The sequence below is a fragment of the Rhinoderma darwinii genome (genome assembly GCF_050947455.1).
Source record: "Rhinoderma darwinii isolate aRhiDar2 chromosome 2 unlocalized genomic scaffold, aRhiDar2.hap1 SUPER_2_unloc_55, whole genome shotgun sequence".
In the NCBI taxonomy this organism is placed as follows: Eukaryota; Metazoa; Chordata; class Amphibia; order Anura; family Rhinodermatidae; genus Rhinoderma; species Rhinoderma darwinii.
The window spans coordinates 1,309,875-1,332,429 of NW_027461724.1; the positions used below are offsets into that span (position 1 = coordinate 1,309,875).

At 40.9% G+C, this 22,555-nt stretch overlaps 7 pseudogenes; all 7 read right to left on the minus strand.

Moving 5' to 3' along the window:
• Nucleotides 1–18,037: 18,037 nt before the first annotated feature.
• LOC142678525 (5S ribosomal RNA) lies at nucleotides 18,038–18,156 on the minus strand (annotated as a pseudogene).
• A 625-nt stretch (nucleotides 18,157–18,781) lies between these two features.
• LOC142678526 (5S ribosomal RNA) lies at nucleotides 18,782–18,900 on the minus strand (annotated as a pseudogene).
• A 439-nt stretch (nucleotides 18,901–19,339) lies between these two features.
• On the minus strand, nucleotides 19,340–19,458 carry LOC142678943 (5S ribosomal RNA; annotated as a pseudogene).
• Nucleotides 19,459–19,525: 67 nt separating this feature from the next.
• On the minus strand, nucleotides 19,526–19,644 carry LOC142678269 (5S ribosomal RNA; annotated as a pseudogene).
• Nucleotides 19,645–19,711: 67 nt separating this feature from the next.
• LOC142679200 (5S ribosomal RNA) lies at nucleotides 19,712–19,830 on the minus strand (annotated as a pseudogene).
• A 254-nt stretch (nucleotides 19,831–20,084) lies between these two features.
• LOC142678593 (5S ribosomal RNA) lies at nucleotides 20,085–20,203 on the minus strand (annotated as a pseudogene).
• Nucleotides 20,204–20,270: 67 nt separating this feature from the next.
• LOC142679095 (5S ribosomal RNA) lies at nucleotides 20,271–20,389 on the minus strand (annotated as a pseudogene).
• Between the last annotated feature and the right edge of the window lie 2,166 nt (nucleotides 20,390–22,555).

The window sequence follows — 22,555 nt, forward strand, 5'->3', positions numbered from 1 at the left end:
TTTTATTTTTTTATTACATTTAAATTGTATTTTCCGCGCGCCGAGCATGTACTGTCAAGGTTGCTGAAAGAGTTAGTGCAGCCCATTAACTCTATCAGCACCCGAGACAGTAGCATGCTCGGCGCACGTAAGTGACAGGTTCGGTCCGAACTAGTTCGGTCCGAATCGAACTTTTTTGTGAAATTCGGCGAACTAGCCGAATCGAACTTTTGAAAAGTTCGCTCATCTCTACTAGAGACGTTGCAATGATAAAGTACTTACCGTACCGGTCACATCCACCTGATAAATGACAGCCCTCTGGGCAGCACTATACTTTATACCTAAGCTCGGTGACATCACAATAGATATACACTCGGTACACTACAGTATATGGCCAAAAGTCTGTGGACACCAATGGTTGAGACACTGATGTTGGGCAAAAAGGTCTGGCTCGCAATTGCCTTTCCAATTCACTTCAAAGGTTTTGTTGGGATTGAGGTCCGGGTTCTGTGCAGATACGCAAGTTCCTCCACATCGAACTTGTCAAACCATGTCTTTAGGGACCCTCTTTGTGCACAGGGGCACAGTCATACTAGGACAGGAAAGGGTCTTACCCAAACTATTACCACAAAGTTGGAAGCATACAATTGTTTAAATAGTCTTGTTAACCCCTACTGGAAAAATTGGGTTTTAATCCAACCCCTTACAAACAATCCAGACCATTATACAAACTTCACTCCATTTTATAATAGGCACTATACAGTCCAGTAGGTAGCATTCTCCGGGCAGGCACAAAACGCAAATTCATCCATTAGATGGCCAGATAGTGAACCGTGATTTATTACTCAACAGAACATGTTTCCCCTGCTCCAAAATTCAACGGCGACGTGTTTTACACCCATCCAGCTGATTCTTGGCTCAATAATTAGGAGAGGTGTCCAAATACTATTGGCCATATAGTGTAGGTGGATTACCTAACTACACTCGTTATAACTTACAGATCTTAATATGGCATTTTCAATGGCTTTTACATGTTTTTTTTATATTACTTGATCAAAATTCTGAATGTTATTACATTGTGTTAATGTGTTAATTTATGGAATTATTTTTAGGGAATTTACACTAATATAAGGACTTACTACATAACAGTCCCCTAATATGACCATACTGTAATTTCTCCTTTACAATCGAGAGACAAAATAAGTTCTCAGGGCTGCAGGGAACCAAAATTATGTGCTGTTACCCTGCAAATCTATTATCGGCTGAATGTAGGCTGCCATTTCTTATAGCCTGTGTTCTTTCTATGATATTTAAGCAATTCAATTGTATAATGAAACAAAAAAAGATATTACAACCACTATTAAACCATATCTTGAAGGCATAGATTCAATGTTCCTAATATAATGGATCGATCAGAGTCAGGTACAGATAGAGAAATGATAGAGAACTTACCGGTCACATCCAACTGAGTGACAGCTCTGTGACCAGCATCATTGCATATACCCAAGCTCTATGACATCACAATAGATGCTTTTATGACCTCACCCATAATTTGCATATTTCAAGTATAGATTTAATGTTCATCTCTCACAGTTGGTTTAGTGTGTGTCTAGTTATTACAATCTGGACGGATCTGCAGCTGCTGAACATCTGATAGATAATAATTTCTGTCTGTGTGACATTGAGGAAACAATTAATATTATATTAAAATACATAATCTTTGTAATAAATATGACTAAAAACCTGAAGACCCTCATAAGGTGCTGGGGCTCTGCACCAGTAAGAACATCCTACATGCTGCATCTCCTGTGCTCAGCTCTCGAGGGAATAAAGAGGTGGTAAGAATTGATCTATTCATCCTGAGAGGAGACGGTCAGACCTGATGTGAACGTATTCAGCATAAATAGCTCAGAGATAACTGCACATAATCTCTGCCAGTTGCTCTCCTGTTCTAAAAAGTAGATCTGTGGCACCAGAAGGCGAATAACTTCGGGAACCAACTAAATTGGAATAGTATATAGATCATAGGCCTCCCAAGAGGGGGTAGAAGACCAACACCCAGATGTATTCATGAAAAATGGCTGCATGATAATTTTATGGATACCACATTCTCTGCAGCATTTGAAGTCAAGAGGACCAAAGAATTCCTGCCTGGTCCCTTAATCCGGGTCACTCCTAAAACCATTGCTGGCCCATTAGGTAAACTGTAAAGACAGGGAGCGACATCAAGAAATGCTTAAGTGATTTACAAATGTCTCATGTCCTCATCATCCAATGGTTGCCAGTGAACCTCATATAACTACAGTATGTATGAAACCCATTAATACCTGAGAAATCCACAGCATGTAGAAGGTTCAAGGTGTTTCTTTTATTAGTCATTAATTAAGTGAATAATTTGTCATAATAATGTTTATCGGGCATAAATGTTTCTATATTTCTCAAGTTAGCGGAGTTATATGTGATCCCAGAAATGCACCAATTATCTTTCTAAGCCAAGCTTCGTTTTTCTGATAGAGAGTTTATTCCCTGCTTCCCTTTACACAGCTTTATTGAAATAATAAAATTCTGGGTGCCTGCAGGTACAACTAGGGCAGCTTTCTGTATATGGATTTACTGCATGTTGCATTGCACTAAGTGGAAGTTATATAAATTTATATACAGCAAACCGTACACAGTGACAGCTGCAGAAAGCAGGAATTTTATTATTCAAAGGGGTTATCTGGGTTTTTAAAACTGATGGCCTGTACTTAGGATAGGCTGTCAATATTAGAGCGGGGTGGGTTCGACTCTTGTCACCCTCACCGATCAGCTATTTGAAGGGTCTGCAACCCTTGTATGAGAGCTGCAGCCTCTTCATTGTTTTCATGGTTTACCTTCTCGTTCGTATTAGCACGTGCTGTTACATTTTTAGTGGCTGTGCACGGTATTGCACCCCTGTCCCATTAAAATTAAGGGGTCTTGTTAGTAATTGGATTATAAAAGCGGTAAGGTTTGGAATCTTAATTTATATAGGAGTCCTGTTTAAATTCTGAATTTATATAGGGGTCTGGTCTGGGGTATGAATTAATTTTGGTGTTTGGTCTGGGGTCTGAGTTTATTCTTGTTACTTAAAATGCTGGGAATTGCTGCAGAAGCAATCGGCCAAAATAGTCTGGGCAGCAGACTCTGCATTTATTATGGCAAGTCGTCATAACAATCTTGGCTGGAAAGGGAAGAAAAGGAAAGAGAACGTCTACAATCAGCGAAGACGTCACCTGTGAGTCACTGGATTTAATGAGGACATGTCAATCCTCCAAACATGTCTATTTTAGCAAATGTTTGTATGCTTTTACCTATCCAAGCGATTGTAAGATTCTTCTCTCGTGACACATTGGACTTTGTTACTGGTAAATCTTGGTTGATACATTCAGTATTTATTTGTGAAAAACACAAAAATTTTGCGAAAAATTAGCATTTTTACAAATTTCTATGTATCTGTTTGTAATACATATGGTTATACCACACAAAATAGTTACTAATTAACATTTCCCATATCTCTATTTTAGATTGGCATAATTTTTTGAACATCCTTTTATTTTTCTAGGACGTTACAAGGCTTAGAACTTAGCAGACATTCTCACACAAATTTCAAAAGGCTGTTTTTACAGGGACCAGTTCAGTTCTGAAGTGGCTTTGAGGGGCCCATACAATACAACCCCCCATAAAGCACTCCATTTTAAAAACAGTACCCCTCAAAGTATTCAAAACAGCATTTAGAGATTTTCTTAACTCTACAGACCTTTCACAAGAATTAGAGCAACGTAGGGGTGAAATTTACAAATTTCAGTTTTTTTTGCAGAAATAAATTTTTAATCCTTTTTTCTCTGTAACACGGAAGGTTTTACGAGATAAACACAACTTAATATTTATTGCCCAGATTCTGCAGTTTTTAGTGTGCTAATTTACTGAAGCACAAGCCTGAGAAGCAATGTAGTGCCTAGAGGATCTTGGGGCCTTCTTATTATTAGATTATATTTTAGGCACCATGTCAGGTTTGAAGAGGTGCGATGCCAAAACAAAGGAAACACCCCAAAAAAAGTCCCCATTTTGGAACCTAAACCTAACAAGGAATTCATCTTAGCATATAGTGAGCATTTTGACTAGAGATGAGCGAACCGGGACAACCGAACCCGGTTTCGGTCCGAACTTCCGGAAAAGTTTGGTTCGCAGCGAATCCGAACTTCACCGGGTTCGGCCAAACCCGTTTTGACCGAACCCGGTCAAAAATATTATACAAATCGGCAGCCACTTGTCTCTATCAATCAAAAATAAAATAAAAAGCATTTCATACGTACCTGGTCGTTGTCTTGGGGACGAGTCCCTCTTCTTCCTCCAGTCCGACCTTCTTTTCTGACGCGGCATCCTGTGATTGGCTGCAGCGCTCACATGGGCTGCATCGTCATCAAGGAATGTCGTGCCGGATGTCGAGAGGGACGCGTCACCAAGGCAACGGCCAGGAGACCGGACTGGAGGAAGCAGGGAGTTCCCGGTAAGTTTAAACGTCTTTTTTTTTACAGGTTACTCTATATTGTGATCGGTAGTCACTGTCCAGGGTGCTGAAACATATACTGCCGATCAGTTAACTCTTTCAGCACCCTGGACAGTGACTATTTACTGACGTCGCCTAGCAACGCTGTCGTGATAACGGGTGCACACATGTAGCCACCCGTCATTACGGGGCCTCATGCACACGACCGTAAAAACACCCGTTATTACGGGTCGTAATTACGACCCGAAATAGCGGGCCCATAGACTTCTGTTAGCCACGGGTACCTTCCCGTTTTCTCACGGGAAGGTGCCCGTGCCGTTAAAAACATAGAACATGTTCTATTTTTTCATTTTACAGGCCGTGCTCGTAATTACGAGTTGTAATTACGAGCACGGCCTGGCACGGCCGGCCACGGGCAGCCGGCCGCTTTTGCGAACCGTGCTGTTATTATAATTATAGCAGCACGGCCCATAAAATAGAAAAATAGGACATGTTCTATTTTTTTTAATGGAATGGGCACCTTCCCGAGAGAAAACGGGAAGGTACCCGTGGGTAACAGAAGTCTATGAGCCCGTTATTGCGGGTCGTAATTACGACCCGCAATAACGGGTGTTTTTACGGTCGTGTGCATAATGGGAGCACGGCTCGGAAAAACGAATGGCTGCCCGTGGCCGGCCGTGCTCATCTCCTGAAATACTCTGTGCTGCCTTAAACTTTGTGGACAGGTCAGGATCCTGTTTCTTTTAAATGCTGCTAGGGAACCCGCTCGATCCACTATATATAAGGCTGCGCTACAGTGCAGCATTTAAAAGAAACAGGATCCTGACCTGTCCACAGAGTTTAAGGCAGCACAGAGTATTTCAGGAGATGAGCGTGCAGATTCAGTGCTGCTGTGAACTCTGCTCTTACCATTACGTAGCTCTCAGTCTGTTACCTCTCCTCCACTACTGTCCTCAATAACACCTTCATGATTGGCAAGTCACCACGTAACGGTAAGAGCAGAGTCCACAGCAGCACAGAATATTTCAGGAGATGAGCGTGCGGATCTTGTGCGGGGTGGTGACTTGCCAATCATGTAAAGGTGTTCTTGAGGACGGGAGTGGAGGAGAGGTAACAGACTGAGAGCTACGTAATGGTAAGAGCAGAGTTCACAGCAGCACAGAATATTTCAGGAGAGGAGCGTGCAGATTCTGTGCTGCTGTGAACTCTGCTCTTACCATTACGTAGCTCAGTCTGTTACCTCTCCTCCACTCCTGTCCTCAATAACACCTTCACATGATTGGCAAGTCACCACCCCGCACAAGATCTGCATGCTCATCTCCTGAAATACTCTGTGCTGCTGTGAACTCTGGTCTTACCATTACGTGGTGACTTGCCAATCATGTGAAGGTGTTATTGAGGACAGGAGTGGAGGAGAGGTAACAGACTGAGAGCTACGTAATGGTAAGAGCAGAGTTCACAGCAGCATAGAATCTGCACGCTCCTCTAATGAAATACTCTGTGCTGCTGTGAACTCTGCTCTTACCATTACGTAGCTCAGTCTGTTACCTCTCCTCCACTCCTGTCCTCAATAACACCTTCACATGATTGGCAAGTCACCACCCCGCACAAGATCCGCACGCTCATCTCCTGAAATACTCTGTGCTGCTTTGAACTCTGCTCTTACCATTACGTGGTGACTTGCCAATCATGTGAAGGTGTTCTTGAGGACAGGAGTGGAGGAGAGGTAACAGACTGAGAGCTACGTAATGGTAAGAGCAGAGTTCACAGCAGCACTGAATCTGCACGCTCATCTCCTGAAATACTCTGTGCTGCCTTAAACTCTATGGACAGGTCAGGATCCTGTTTCTTTTAAATGCTGCACTGTAGCGCAGCCTTATATAGTGGATCGAGCGGGTTCCCCAGCAGCATTTAAAAGAAACAGTGTGTGTGTTTGTGTATGTGTGTGTTTGTGTATATATGTGTGATTGGGTATGTGTCTTTGTCTGTTTTTGTTTTTATATGTGTGTTTGTGTATATGTGTGTGTGTTTTTATGTGTGTTTGTGTATATATGGGTGTGTTTGTGTATATGTGTTTGTGTATATGTTTGTGTATATGTGTGTGTATATATGGGTGTATTTGTGTATATGTTTGTGTGTAGATGTTTGTGTGTGTGTGTTTTTGTATATGTGTGTGTTTGTGTATATGTGTGTATATGGGTGTGTGTTTATGTGTGTGTGTTTGTGTATATATGGGTGTGTTTGTGTATATGTGTTTGTGTATATGTGTGTATTTGTGTATATGTGTGTGTTTGTGTATATGTGTGTGTTTGGGTATGTGTGTTTTTGTTTGTATATGTGTTTGTGTATATGTGTTAGTTCGTGTATATGTGTGTGTGTTTGTGTATATCTTGTTGTGTTTGTGTATAACTGTGTATATGTGTTTGTGTATATGTGTGTGTGTTTGTGTATATGAGTGTGTTCGTGTATATGTGTGTGTTTGGATATGTGTGTTTTTGTTTGTATATGTGTGAGTTCGTGTATATCTTGTTGTGTTTGTGTATATATGTGTATGTTTGTGTATGGTTGTTTGTTTGTGTGTGCGTGAATATATGTGTGTAGGTGAGTAGAAGTATTGGTATTGCTCACATTGATAACTGTTTTTTTTTATGTTGTTGCAGATTTTGATGTACCGATTGGACTACATCTTCGATTCGTTGGACTACTGCGTAGATCTACGTTTTGTCAAATTTTAATAAAATGGTTAACGAGGGTTTTGTTGGGGATTTCTTATTTCAATAAAAAAGAATTGTCTTTGTGTTTTTTTTAAACTTTATTAGTGCCTAGATAATGGCAGTTGGCTGATTGACAGCGTCCATTATTAAGGCGGTACTTAGTGTTAGCCGGTGCAGAGGCTAGCACTAACCACCTATTATTACCCCGGTACCCACCACCACCAGGGGTGCCGGGAAGAGCTTGGTATGATCCAGTACCCGACCATCTGTTGTGATGGTCGGGTACTGGGGCGGCCGTAGGCTGGTATTATGAGGCTGGGAAGGGCCAAAAACAGTGGTCCTTCCCACCCTTGTAATGCTAGGCTGCTGCTGCTGTGTTGTATCGGGCCGGTTATAAAAATGGGGGGGAGCCCCACTTCGTTTTTTTTTTTTAATTTAACAAGTTTAACAATAGACGGGTCCCCCACATTTTTAATAACCAGCCATATACAAGGCCGCAGCAGTCTGGCATTACATGGGTGGGAAGGGCCACTGGTTTTGTCCATTCCCAGGCTAATAACACTGTGTTGTATGTGGCTGGTTATGATAAATTGGGTGGAACCCCATGTCTTTAAAAAAAAAAAAAAAAATTTAAAAAAATGACGTGGGGTACCCCCCACTTTTATAACCAGCCAGATACAACACAGAAGCAGCAGCCTAGCATTACAAGGGTGGGAAGGTCCATTGTTTTTGGCCCTTCCCAGACTCATAATACCAGCCTGCGGCCGCCTCAGAGCCAGACCATCACAACAGATGGTCGGGTACTGGATCGTACCTGGCTCTTCCCGGCACCCCTGGTGGTGGTGGGTACCGGGGTAAAAATGGAGGTTAGTGTTAGCCTCTGCACCGGCTAACACTAAGCCTCGCCTTAGTAATGGATGTTGTGACTCAGACAGCGGCCATTACTAAAGTGGTAGTAATAAAATTTGAAAAGAAAAAGACAAAGATATAGATAAAATATTTTATTGAAATAAAGCACCCCCAACACAACCCTCATTAACCATTTTATAGTAGAAAAAAAAACCGTCATCTAAGTAGTCTTCGAAAACGACGTAGTCCAAACACCAAACCTGTCAGGCTTAGATTCAGCTTAATGTGTGATACTGACGGTTATACCATGTATAGAAGCCTGCCGCGAAGTTGACTTAGATACAGGGCGCCAGCAGACAGTATCATACATGGCCATACAGACATATATACAAACAAACATACATGCAAACATACATACATACATACATGCATATATTCAAACATACATACATACATACAAGCATGCACATATATACATGCAAATATACATACATGCAAACATACACACATATATACATACATACATGCAAACTATCATACATACATACATACATGCATACACACACACACATGAAAACATACATACAAACAAACATACAAAGATACATACATGCATATATACAAGCATGCACAAATATACATGCAACCATAAATACATGCAAACATAATTACATACATGCACATATATATATAAACATACATGCAAACATACATGCAAAAATAAAAATATGCAAACATACATACATGCACATATATACATACATACATGACAACATACATACATACATACATGCAAACATACATACATGCAAACATACATACATGCAAACATACATACATGCATACATACATGCAAACATACATACAAACATGCAAACATACATACATGCAAACATACACACATGCAAGCATACATACTTACATGCAAATATATACATGCAAATATACATACACACATGCACATATATACATACATGCCAACATACATGCACATATATACATACATACATAAATACATACATAACAACATACATACATACATACATACATACATACATGACAACATACATACATACATACATGCAAACATACATACATGCAAACATACATACAAACATACATTCATGCAAACATACATACATGCAAACATACATACATACATGCAAATATATACATGCAAATATACATACACACATGCACATATATACATACATGCCAACATACATGCAAACATACATGCACATATATACATACATGCATACATGACAACATACATACATACATACATATATGACAACATACATACAAACATACATAAATGCAAACATACATACATGCATGCAAACCTACATACATGCAAACATACACACACACAAACATACATACATACATACATATATATACATGCAAATATACATACAAACATGCACATATATACATACATGCCAACATACATGCAAACATACATGCAAACATACATACATACATACATGACAACATACATACATACATACATACATGCAAACATACATACATACATGCAAACATACATTCATGCATCATTGGGGTACAAACAGTATTCTGCAGATGATTTGCACCTAAATGGAAGGGGGTCCGCTGTGCTGGGGGAGAGAATTCTAGCTGGGGTGGCGGAGTATTTAAACTAGGGCTGAGGAGGGAGGCCAATATAGGAAATAAAGGGGTAGTTAGGTTAGAGAGGGGTCAGACTATATTGGTGGGGGGAGAAACAGACGGTGGGGAGAGGACTAGGCAACAAGATAAGGAGATCCTTTCGTTACAAAACAGCAGTGAAAATAAAAAGGCCCAAATGTCAAATAATCACATTTCTGATACTGAAAGTGAAACATTTAAAGGCAAGTTAAAGAGGCTCTGTCACCAGATTTTGCAACCCCTATCTGCTATTGCAGCAGATAGGCGCTGCAATGTAGATTACAGTAACGTTTTTATTTTTAAAAAACGAGCATTTTTGGCCAAGTTATGACCATTTTTGTAGTTATGCAAATGAGGCTTGCAAAAGTCCAAGTGGGTGTGTTTAAAAGTAAAAGTCCAAGTGGGCGTGTATTATGTGCGTACATCGGGGCGTTTTTAATACTTTTACTAGCTGGGCGCTCTGATGAGAAGTATCATCCACTTCTCTTCAGAACGCCCAGCTTCTGGCAGTGCAGATCTGTGACGTCACTCACAGGTCCTGCATCGTGTCAGACGAGCGAGGACACATCGGCACCAGAGGCTTCAGTTGATTCTGCAGCAGCATCAGCGTTAGCAGGTAAGTCGATTTAGCTACTTACCTGCTGATGCTGCTGCAGAATCATCTGTAGCCTCTGGTGCCGATGTGTCCTCGCTTGTCTGACACGATGCAGGACCTGGGGAAGTGACGTCACAGCGTGATCTCTCGAGAACACGCTGTGTCTGCACTGCCAGAAGCTGGGCGTTCTGAAGAGAAGTGGATGATACTTCTCATAAGAACGCCCAGCTAGTAAAAGTATTAAAAACGGCCCGATGTACGCACATAATACACGCCCACTTGGACTTTTACTTTTAAACACACCCACTTGGACTTTTGCAAGCCTCATTTGCATAACTACAAAAATGGTCATAACTTGGCCAAAAATGCTCGTTTTTTAAAAATAAAAACGTTACTGTAATCTACATTGCAGCGCCTATCTGCTGCAATAGCAGATAGGGGTTGCAAAATCTGGTGACAGAGCCTCTTTAAAGTGTATGTTCACAAATGCCAGAAGTCTAGCAAGCAAAATGGGGGAGCTGGAGGCCTTAATACTGGAAGAAGATATAGATATAGTTGGTGTTGCTGAAACATGGCTGGACTCTTCACATGACTGGGCTGTAAATCTACAGGGTTTTACACTGTTTCGGAAAGACAGGGCAAATAGGAAAGGTGGTGGTGTATGTCTGTATGTGAGAAGCGATATGAAGGTGAGTGTAAATGAGACATTAGAGGGTGAAGACTGTGAGGAGGTTGAAACCTTGTGGGTGGAATTACAAAGGGAAGTAAACACTGAAAAAATTACTTTTGGTGTAATCTATAGACCCCCCAATATAACTGAAGAGATAGAAGGTCAAATATATAAACAAATGGAGCGGGCTGCACAGGCAGGTACTGTTGTGATAATGGGAGATTTTAATTATCGGGATATTAATTGGTGTCATGGTTCGGCTTCAACTGCAAAGGGGAGACATTTCCTCAACCTGTTGCAGGAAAATTTTATGTGCCAGTTTGTGGAAGACCCGACTAGAGGTGAAGCTCTGTTGGATCTGGTCATTTCTAATAATGCAGAGCTTGTTGTGAATGTCAATGTTCGTGAAAACCTTGGTAACAGTGATCATAATATAGTTATATTTTACCTATACTGTAAAAAACAAACAAAGGCTGGGAGGGCAAAAACATTTAATTTTAAGAAAGCCAATTTCCCCAGGATGAGGGCTGCAATTCAGGATATAGACTGGGAAGAACTAATGTCAAATAATGGGACAAATGATAAATGGGAGATTTTCAAATCTACTTTGAGTTATTATAGTGCAAAATGTATTCCAACAGGTAACAAGTATAAACGACTAAAATTAAACCCCACATGGCTTACACCTTCTGTAAAAAGGGCAATACATGACAAAAAAAGGGCATTTAAAAAATACAAATCTGAGGGTACATCTGCAGCCTTTGTAAAATATAAAGAGCTTAATAAAATCTGTAAAAAGATAATAAAATCAGCAAAAATACAAAATGAAAGGCAGGTGGCCAAGGACAGTAAAACAAATCCTAAAAAATTCTTCAAGCATATAAATGAAAAAAAGCCCAGGTCTGAACATGTAGGACCCTTAGATAGTGGTAATGGGGAGTTGGTCACAGGGGATTAAGAGAAGGCAGAGTTACTAAATGGGTTCTTCCGCTCTGTATATACAACAGAAGAAGGAGCAGCTGATGTAGCCGCTGCCGGTGCTGTTAATATATCAGTTGATATACTGAATTGGATGAATGTAGATATGGTCCAAGCTAAATGAAATAAAATAAATGTACACAAGGCCCCGGGACCAGATGGGTTACACCCTAGAGTTCTTAAAGAGCTTAGTTCAGTTATTTCTGTCCCCCTCTTCATAATATTTAGAGAGTCTCTCATGAGTGGTATAGTGCCAAGGGACTGGCGCAGGGCAAATGTGGTGCCTATTTTCAAAAAGGGCTCTAGGTCTTCGCCGGGTAATTATAGACCAGTAAGCTTAACATCAATTGTGGGGAAAATGTTTGAGGGGCTATTGAGGGACTATATACAGAATTATGTGACAATAAATAGTATTATAAGTGACAGCCAGCATGGTTTTACAAAGGACAGAAGCTGTCAAACCAACCTGATTTGTTTTTATGAAGAGGTAAGCGGAAGCCTAGACAGAGGGGCCGCTGTGGATATAGTGTTTTTGGACTTTGCAAAGGCATTTTACACTGTCCCTCATAGACATCTAATGGGTAAATTAAGGACTATAGGTTTAGAAAGTATAGTTTGTAATTGGATTGAGAATTGGCTCAAGGACCGTATCCAGAGAGTTGTGGTCAATGATTCCTACTCTGAATGGTCCCCAGTTATAAGTGTGTACCCCAGGGTTCAGTGCTGGGACCACTATTATTCAACTTATTTATTAATGATGTAGAGGATGGGATTAATAGCACTATTTCTATTTTTGCAGATGACACCAAGCTTTGCAATATAGTTCAGACTATGGAAGAAGTTTGTGAATTGCAGGCAGATTTAAACAAACTAAGTGTTTGGGCGTCCACTTGGCAAATGAAGTTTAATGTAGATAAATGTAAAGTTATGCATCCGGGTACGAAAAACCTGCAAGCATCATATGTCCTAGGGGGAGCTACACTGGGGGAGTCAATTGTTGAGAAGGATCTGGGTGTACTTGTAAATCATAAACTAAATTTCAGCATGCAGTGTCAATCAGCTGCTTCAAAGGCCAGCAAAATATTGTCGTGTATCAAAAGAGGCATGGACTCGCGGGACAGGGATGTAATATTACCACTTTACAAAGCATTAGTGAGGCCTCATCTAGAATATGCAGTCCAGTTCTGGGCTCCAGTTCATAGAAAGGATGCCCTGGAGTTCGAAAAAATACAAAGAAGAGCAACGAAGCTAATAAGGGGCATGGAGAATCTAAGTTATGAGGAAAGATTAAAAGAACTAAACCTATTTAGCCTTGAGAAAAGACGACTAAGGGGGACATGATTAACTTATATAAATATATGAATGGCGCATACAAAAAATATGGTGAAATCCTGTTCCATGTAAAACACCCCTTTAAAAAACAAGGGGGCACTCCCTCCGTCTGGAGAAAAAAAGGTTCAACCTGCAGAGGCGACAAGCCTTCTTTACTGTGAGAACTGTGAATCTATGGAATAGCCTACCGCAGGAGCTGGTCGCAGCAGGAACAGTAGATGGCTTTAAAAAAGGCTTAGATAATTTCCTAGAACAAAAAAATATTAACTGCTATGTGTAGAAATTTTTTACTTCCCCTTTCCCATCCCACTTCCCCTTTCCCATCCCTTGGTTGAACTTGATGGACATGTGTCTTTTTTCAACCGTACAAACTATGTAACTATGTAACTATGTAACTATATGCAAACATACATACATGCAAACATACATACAAACATACATTCATGCAAACATACATACATGCAAACATATATACATACATGCAAATATATACATGCAAATATACATACACACATGCACATATATACATACATGCCAACATACATGCAAACATACATGCACATATATACATACATACATGACAACATACATACATACATACATACATACATACATACATACATACATGACAACATACATACATGCAAACATACATGAATGCAAACATACATACATGCAAACATACATACATGCAAACATACACACATGCAAACATACATACATACATACATACATATACACATATACTGTGAAGGAAATAAGTATTTGATCCCTTGTTGATTTTGTAAGTTTGCCCACTGTCAAAGTCATGAACACTCTAGAATTTTTAGGCTAGGTTAATTTTACCAGTGAGAGATAGATTATATTAAAAAAAATAAAAAAAATCACATAGTCAAAATGATATATATTTATTTGCATTGTGCACAGAGAAATAAGTATTTGATCCCCTACCAACCACTAAGAGTTCAGCCTCCTCCAGACCAGTTACACGCTCCAAATCAACTTGGTGCCTGCATTAAAGACAGCTGTCTTAAATGGTCACCTGTATAAAAGACTCCTGTCCACAGACTCAATTAATCAGTCTGACTCTAACATCTACAACATGGGCAAGACCAAAGAGCTTTCTAAGGATGTCAGGGACAAGATCATAGACCTGCACAAGGCTGGAATGGGCTACAAAACCATAAGTAAGACGCTGGGTGAGAAGGAGACAACTGTTGGTGCAATAGTAAGAGAATGGAAGACATACAAAATGACTGTCAATCGACATCGATCTGGGGCTCCATGCAAAATCTCACCTCGTGGGGTATCCTTGATCCTGAGGAAGGTGAGAGCTCAGCCGAAAACTACACGGGGGGAACTTGTTAATGATCTCAAGGCAGCTGGGACCACAGTCACCAAGAAAATCATTGGTAACACATTACGCCGTAATGGATTAAAATCCTGCAGTGCCCACAAAGTCCCCCTGCTCAAGAAGGCACATGAACAGGCCCGTCTGAAGTTTGCAAATGAACATCTGGATGATTCTGAGAGTGATTGGGAGAAGGTGCTGTGGTCAGATGAGACTAAAATTGAGCTCTTTGGCATTAACTCAACTCGCCGTGTTTGGAGGAAGAGAAATGCTGCCTATGACCCAAAGAACACCGTCCCCACTGTCAAGCATGGAGGTGGAAACATTATGTTATGGGGGTGTTTCTCTGCTAAGGGTACTGGACTACTTCACCGCATCAATGGGAGAATGGATAGAGCCATGTACCGTCAAATCCTGAGTGACAACCTCCTTCCCTCCACCAGGACATTAAAAATGGCTCGTGGCTGGGTCTTCCAGCACGACAATGACCCGAAACATACAGCCAAGGCAACAAAGGAGTGGCTCAAAAAGAAGCACATTAAGGTCATGGAGTGGCCTAGCCAGTCTCCAGACCTTAATCCCATCGAAAACTTATGGAGGGAGCTGAAGATCCGAGTTGCCAAGCGACAGCCTCGAAATCTTAATGATTTACAGATGATCTGCAAAGAGAAGTGGTCCAAAATTCCATCTAACTTGTGTGCAAACCTCATCATCAACTACAAAAAACGTCTGACTGTTGTGCTTGCCAACAAGGGTTTTGCCACCAAGTATTAAGTCTTGTTTGCCAAAGGGATCAAATACTTATTTCTCTGTGCACAATGAAAATAAATATATATATAATTTTGACAATGTGATTTTCTTTTTTTTTTTTTTATATAATCTATCTCTCACTGGTAAAATTAACCTAGCCTAAAAATTCTAGACTATGTAGAAATATCCGCCACACAAACAAATGTGGTTCAATTTTCCGATTTTATTAAATTTGATGCCATGGGCAATGTGCGTGCAACGTTTCGGTTCAACGACCTTCGTCAGGCACTAGATCCCACTTGGCGTATGATTCTTGAGTTATATCGCGCTGCAGTCAGTATGGCGGCTTGCCGCTTTGTTTTGAGCGCCAAAACAAAGCAGCAAGCCGCCATACTGACTGCAGCGCGATATAACTCAAGAATCATACGCCAAGTGGGATCTAGTGCCTGACGAAGGTCGTTGAACCGAAACGTTGCACGCACATTGCCCATGGCATCAAATTTAATAAAATCGGAAAATTGAACCACATTTGTTTGTGTGCCGGATATTTCTACATATACAGTTGGGTTGGGACCCTATCCGTGCACCTCCTTCTATCTTGTGCGCTCTGAACCAATACAGACTAAAAATTCTAGACTGTTCATGTCTTTGACAGTGGGCAAATTTACAAAATCAGCAAGGGATCAAATACTTATTTCCTTCACTGTATATACATGCAAATATACTTACAAACATGCACATATATACATACATGCCAACATACATCCAAACATACATGCACATATATACATACATGCATACATGACAACATACATACATACATACTGCATACATACATACATGCCAACATACATACATAGATGCCCAAAAAAAAAAAATACGTTCATACTTACTTTCCTCCTGTCCGGCCTCCAGCGATGACGTTTCATCCATGTCGCCGCTGCAGCCTGTGATTGGCTGCAGAGGCGGTCACGTGGGATGAAGCATCATCCTGACGTGCGTGACCGCCACTACAGCCTGTGCAGCGGCGAAAGGGATAAAACGTCATCGCTGGAGGCCGGACAGGAGGAAAGTAAGTACGAACGTATTATTTTTATATTTTTATTACATTAAAATTGTATTTTCCGCGCGCCGAGCGTGTACTGTCAAGGTTGCTGAAAGAGTTAGTGCAGCCCATTAACTCTATCAGCACCCTGGACAGTAGCATGCTTGGCGCACGGAAGTGACAGGTTTGGTCCGAACTAGTTCGGTCCGAATCAAACTTTTTTGTGAAATTCGGCGAACTAGCCGAACCGAACTTTTGATAAGTTCGCTCATATCTAATTTTGACCCCACAGATTTTATTAGAATTTGTATTTCAAAATAAAAAATGCATATTATTTTCCAATAAGATGTTATTTAGCTAAAAAGAAAATCAATTTCCACAAGGAATAAAGAAGAAAAAGCCACCAACATTTGTAAAGCAACTTCTCCAGAGTATGGAAATACCCCATATGTCGTCATAAACTGCAGTTTGGGCACATGGCAGGGCTCAGAAGGGAAGAAGCGCCATTTGGCTTTTGGAGTGCAGATTTTGCTGGATTGGTTTCTTGGTGCCATGTCGCATTTGCAAAGGCCCTTAAGGTAACAGTACAATGGAAACTTCCCAAAAGTGACTTCATTTGGGAAACTACACGCCTTGAGAAATTCATCTAGCATTTTTACCCCAAAGGTGCTTCATAGATTTTGTTAGAATTTGGACGTGAAAATAAAAAACTATTTTTTTTCCAATAAGATGTCATTTTCGCTGAAAAAAAACGAATTTCCACAAGGAATAAAGAAGAATAAGCCCCCAAGATTTGTAAAACAACTTCTCCAGAGTATGGAAATACCCCATATGTGGTAATAAACTGCTGTTTGGGCAGATAATATTGTTAGGGATCTGCCAGGTACTACGTCTAGGTATACTCCTGGGATTAATCAATCCACACCTGAGGCCAGACCTGTTCGACTGACACCATCTCCCACCAACCAGGGTGGCAGGCTCAGGAGTGGGAGAGCCTATAGCGGCCTGGTCAGTCGGAGTTAGCTCCGCCCCCTGTCCTTTATTACCTGCTGTGTTCTCCTCCTCAGTGCTTGTAATTCTTTTGGATTCCTGGCCCCACTGCTGCTTGCTCCAGCCTGCTTCTGCCGTGCTTCTGCCTTGCTGCTGTTCTGCTTAACCCGCTTTGCTTTGCCTCCGGCTTGCTTCCTCCTCCGTGCTCACTTGGGTATACTCCACATCATCCTGGTCCTGACAACTGGTCCTGACAACTCTTCACTGCTCCGTTTCCTCGCGGCGTTCCGTGGGCTACTGCCCCTTCCCTTGCGTGTTCCCTGTTTGTTCTCCCGTGCACTTAGACATCTATTATTATTTTTAATCGATTGTGAAACAAATTCTAAACGACATAATAAAAAGTCAACTGCACCACGGATTCCCAGATAGTCTCCCACACAGATAACAGCAAGGCCTTAAGCTGTGTAACTTCTGCGATCTGACGAGAGCAGGCACATTCAGCTTAGAATGGCCATTGACGTTAAATGTTTAATCCATAGTCCTATTTAATCTATTGTGAAACAAAATCGAAACGACATAATAAAAAGTCAACCGCACCACGGATTCCCAGACAGTCTCCCACACTGGTACTAGCGAGGACTTAAGCTGTGTAACTTCTGCGATCTGACGAGAGCAGGCACATTCAGCTTAGAATGGCCATAGACATTAAATGCTTTAATCCATAGTCCTTTTTAATCGATTGTGAAACAAAATCTAAACGACATAATAAAAAGTCAACCGCACCACGGATTTCCAGACAGTCTCTCACACTCGTACTAGCGAGGTGTTAAAGTGTTATTCATCTGCGATTTGATGAGAAAAGGCACATTTCAGCTAAGAATCGCCATTAACTTTTAAAGCTTTAGTCTATTATTATTTTTAATCAATTGTCAAACAAATTCTAAACGACATAATAAAAAGTCAACCGCACCACGGATTCCCAGACAGTCTCCCACACTGGTACTAGCGATGCCTTAAGCTGTGTAACTTCTGCAACCTGACGAGAGGAGGCACATTCAGCTTAGAAAGGCCATTGACAATAAATGCTTTAATCCATAGTCCATTTTAATCGATTGTGAAACAAATCTAAACGACATAATAAAAAGGCAACTGCACCACGGATTCCCAGACAGTCTCCCACACTGGTATTAGCTAGGCCTTAAGCTGTGTAACTTCTGCGATCTGGCGAGAGCAGGCACATTCAGCTCAGAATGGCCTTTGACGTTAAATGCTTTAATCCATAGTCCTTTTTAATCTATTGTGAAACAAAATCGAAACGACATAATAAAAAGTCAACCGCACCACGGATTCCCAGACAGTCTCCCACACTGGTACTAGCGAGGACTTAAGCTGTGTAACTTCTGCGATCTGACGAGAGCAGGCACATTCAGCTTAGAATGGCCATAGACATTAAATGCTTTAATCCATAGTCCTTTTTAATCGATTGTGAAACAAAATCTAAACGACATAATAAAAAGTCAACCGCACCACGGATTTCCAGACAGTCTCCCACACTGGTACTAGCGAGGTGTTAAAGTGTTATTTATCTGCGATTTGATGAGAAAAGGCACATTTCAGCTAAGAATCGCCATTAACTTTTAAAGCTTTAGTCTATTATTATTTTTAATCAATTGTGAAACAGATTCTAAACGACATAATAAAAAGTCAACCGCACCACGGATTCCCAGACAGTCTCCCACACTGGTACTAGCGAGGCCTTAAGCTGTGTAACTTCTGCAACCTGACGAGAGGAGGCACATTCAGCTTGGAATGGCCATTGACAATAAATGCTTTAATCCATAGTCCATTTTAATCGATTGTGAAACAAATCTAAACGACATAATAAAAAGGCAAATGCACCACGGATTCCCAGACAGTCTCCCACACTGGTATTAGCGAGGCCTTAAGCTGTGTAACTTCTGCGATCTGACGAGAGCAGGCACATTCAGCTCAGGATGGCCTTTGACATTAAATGCTTTAATCCATAGTCCTTTTTAATCTATTGTGAAACAAAATCTAAACGACATAATAAAAAGTCAACAGCACCACGGATTCCCAGACAGTCTCCCACACTGATACTAGCGAGGCCTTAAGCTGTGTAACTTCTGCGATCTGACAAGAGCAGGGACATTCAGCTTAGAATGGCCATTGACATTAAATGCTTTAATCCATAGTCCTTTTTAATCGATTGTGAAACAAAATCTAAACGACATAATAAAAAGTCAACCGCACCACGGATTCCCAGACAGTCTCCCACACTCGTACTAGCGAGGCCTTAAGCTGGGTAACTTCTGCGATCTGACGAGAGCAGGGACATTCAGCTTTGAATGGCCATTGACATTAAATGCTTTAATCCATAGTCCTTTTTAATCGATTGTGAAACAAAATCTAAACGACCTAATAAAAAGTCAACCGCACCACGGATTCCCAGACAGTCTCTCACACTCGTACTAGCGAGGCCTTAAAGTGTTATATATCTGCGATTTGACGAGAAAAGGCACATTTAGGCTTAGAATGGCTATTAACTTTTAAAGCTTTAGTCTATTTTTATTTTTAATCGATTGTGAAACAAATTCTAAACGACATAATAAAAAGTCAACACCACCACGGATTCCCAGACAGTCTCCCACACTGGTACTAGCAAGGCCTTAAGCTGTGTAAGTTCTGCGATCTGACGAGAGCAGGCACATTCAGCTTAGAATGGCCATTGACATTAAATGCTTTAATCCATAGTCCTTTTTAATCGATTGTGAAACAAAATCTAAACGACATAATAAAAAGGCAACCGCACCACGGATTCCCAGACAGTCTCCCACACTGGTACGAGCGAGGCCTTAAGCTGTGTAACTTCTGCGATCTGACGAGAGCAGGCACATTGAGCTTAGAATGGCCATTGACATTAAATGCTTTAATCCATAGTCCTATTTAATCGATTGTGAAACAAAATCTAAACGACATAATAAAAAGTCAACCGCACCACGGATTCCCAGACAGTCTCCCACACTGGTACTAGCGAGGTGTTAAAGTGTTATTCATTTGCAATTTGACGAGAAAAGACACATTTCAGCTAAGAATGGCCATTAACTTTTAAAGCTTTAGTCTATTATTATTTTTAATCGATTGTGAAACAAATTCTAAACGACATAATAGAAAGGCAACCGCACCACGGATACCCAGACAGTCTGCCACAATGGTACTAGCGAGGCCTTAAGCTGTGTAACTTCTGCGATCTGACGAGAGCAGGGACATTCAGCTTAGAATGGCCATTGACATTAAATGCTTTAATCCATAGTCCATTTTAATCGATTGTGAAACAAAATCTAAACGACATAATAAAAAGTCAACCGCACCACGGATTCCCAGACAGTCTCCCACACTGGTACTAGCGAGGGCTTAAGCTGTGTAACTTCTCCGATCTGACGAGAGCAGGGACAGTCAGCTTAGAACAGCCATTGCCATTAAATGCTTTCATCCATAGTCCATTTTAATCGATTGTGAAACAAAATCTAAACGACATAATAAAAAGTCAACCACACCACGGATTCCCAGACAGTCTCCCACACTGGTACTAGCGAGGCCTTAACCCCTTAACGCTCCAGGACATACTATTATGTCATGGTAAGTGCATCGTTCGCGCTCCATGACATAATAGTATGTCATGGAGTAAACACGGCGCCGTTCGCGCGGGGCGCGTTCATGAGCTGTGATAGCTGCTGTTTCCGACAGCAGACTATCACTGCTCAATGTGCCGGGACCGATCGCGGAGCTCCCCCGCCGATAAACCCCTCAGAAGCCGCGTTCAATAGCGATCGCGGCTTCTTAGGGGTTAATCCGCCATCGCCGGCCTGCTACACGATAGCGGCCGGCGATGGTGACTATGGCAACCGGACACCAAAAATGGCGTTCGGCTATGCCATAGACGGAAGCCTAGTGGGTCCTGACAACGTCGGGACCCACTATGCTTGCTGTCAGTGAGTAGCTGACAGTTCTAATACACTGCACTACCCATGTAGTGCAGTGTATTAGAATAGCGATCAGGGCCTCCTGCCCTCAAGTCTCCTAGTGGGATAAAGTTAAAAAAAAGTTTAAAAAAGTTGTGTAAAAATAAGAAAATAAAAGTTTTAAAAGTATTAAAAGTAAAAATCCCCCTTTTTCCCTTATCAGTCATTTATTATTAATAAAAATATATAAACAAACAAATAAACTATACATAATTGGTATCGCCGCGTCCGTAACGGCCTGAACTACAAAATTATTTTGTTATTTATCCCGCACGGTGAACGCCGTAAAAAAAAATAATGATAAACCGTACCACAATAACAATTGTTTGGTCACTTCACCTCCCAAAAAATTGAATAAAAAGAGATCAAAAAGTCGCATGTACCGAAAAATGGTACTGATCGAAACTACAGTTCGTTACGCAAAAAATAAGTCCTCGCACGGCTTTATTGATTGTAAAATAAAAACGTTATGGCTCTTAGAATAAGGAACACAAAAAGTGAATGATTGTTTACAAAACGTATTTTATTGTGCAAACGCCATAAGACATAAAAAAAAACTATAAACATCTGGTATCGCCGTAATCGTATCGCCACGCAGAATAAAGTGAACGTGTCATTTATAGCGCACGGTGAACGCTGTAAAAAAAATAGAATAAAAAAACAATAGTAGAATTGCTGTTTTTTAGTCACCACGCCACCTAAAAATAGAATAAAAACTGATCAAAAAGCCGCATGCATGACATGAAAACTGCAATGGATTCCTCAAGGGGTCTAGTTTCCAAATTGGGGTCACTTTTGGGGGGTTTCCAATGTTTTGGCACCACAAGACCTCTTCAAACCGGACATGGTGCCTAATAAAAAAGAGGCCTCAAAATCCTCTAGGTGCTCCTTTGCTTCGGAGGCCGGTGCTTCAGTCCATTACTGCCCGAGGGCCACATGTGGGATATTTCTATTGACGTTAAATGCTTTAATCCATAGTCCTATTTAATCTATTGTGAAACAAAATCTAAACGACATAATAAAAAGTCAACAGCACCACGGATTCCCAGACAGTCTCCCACAC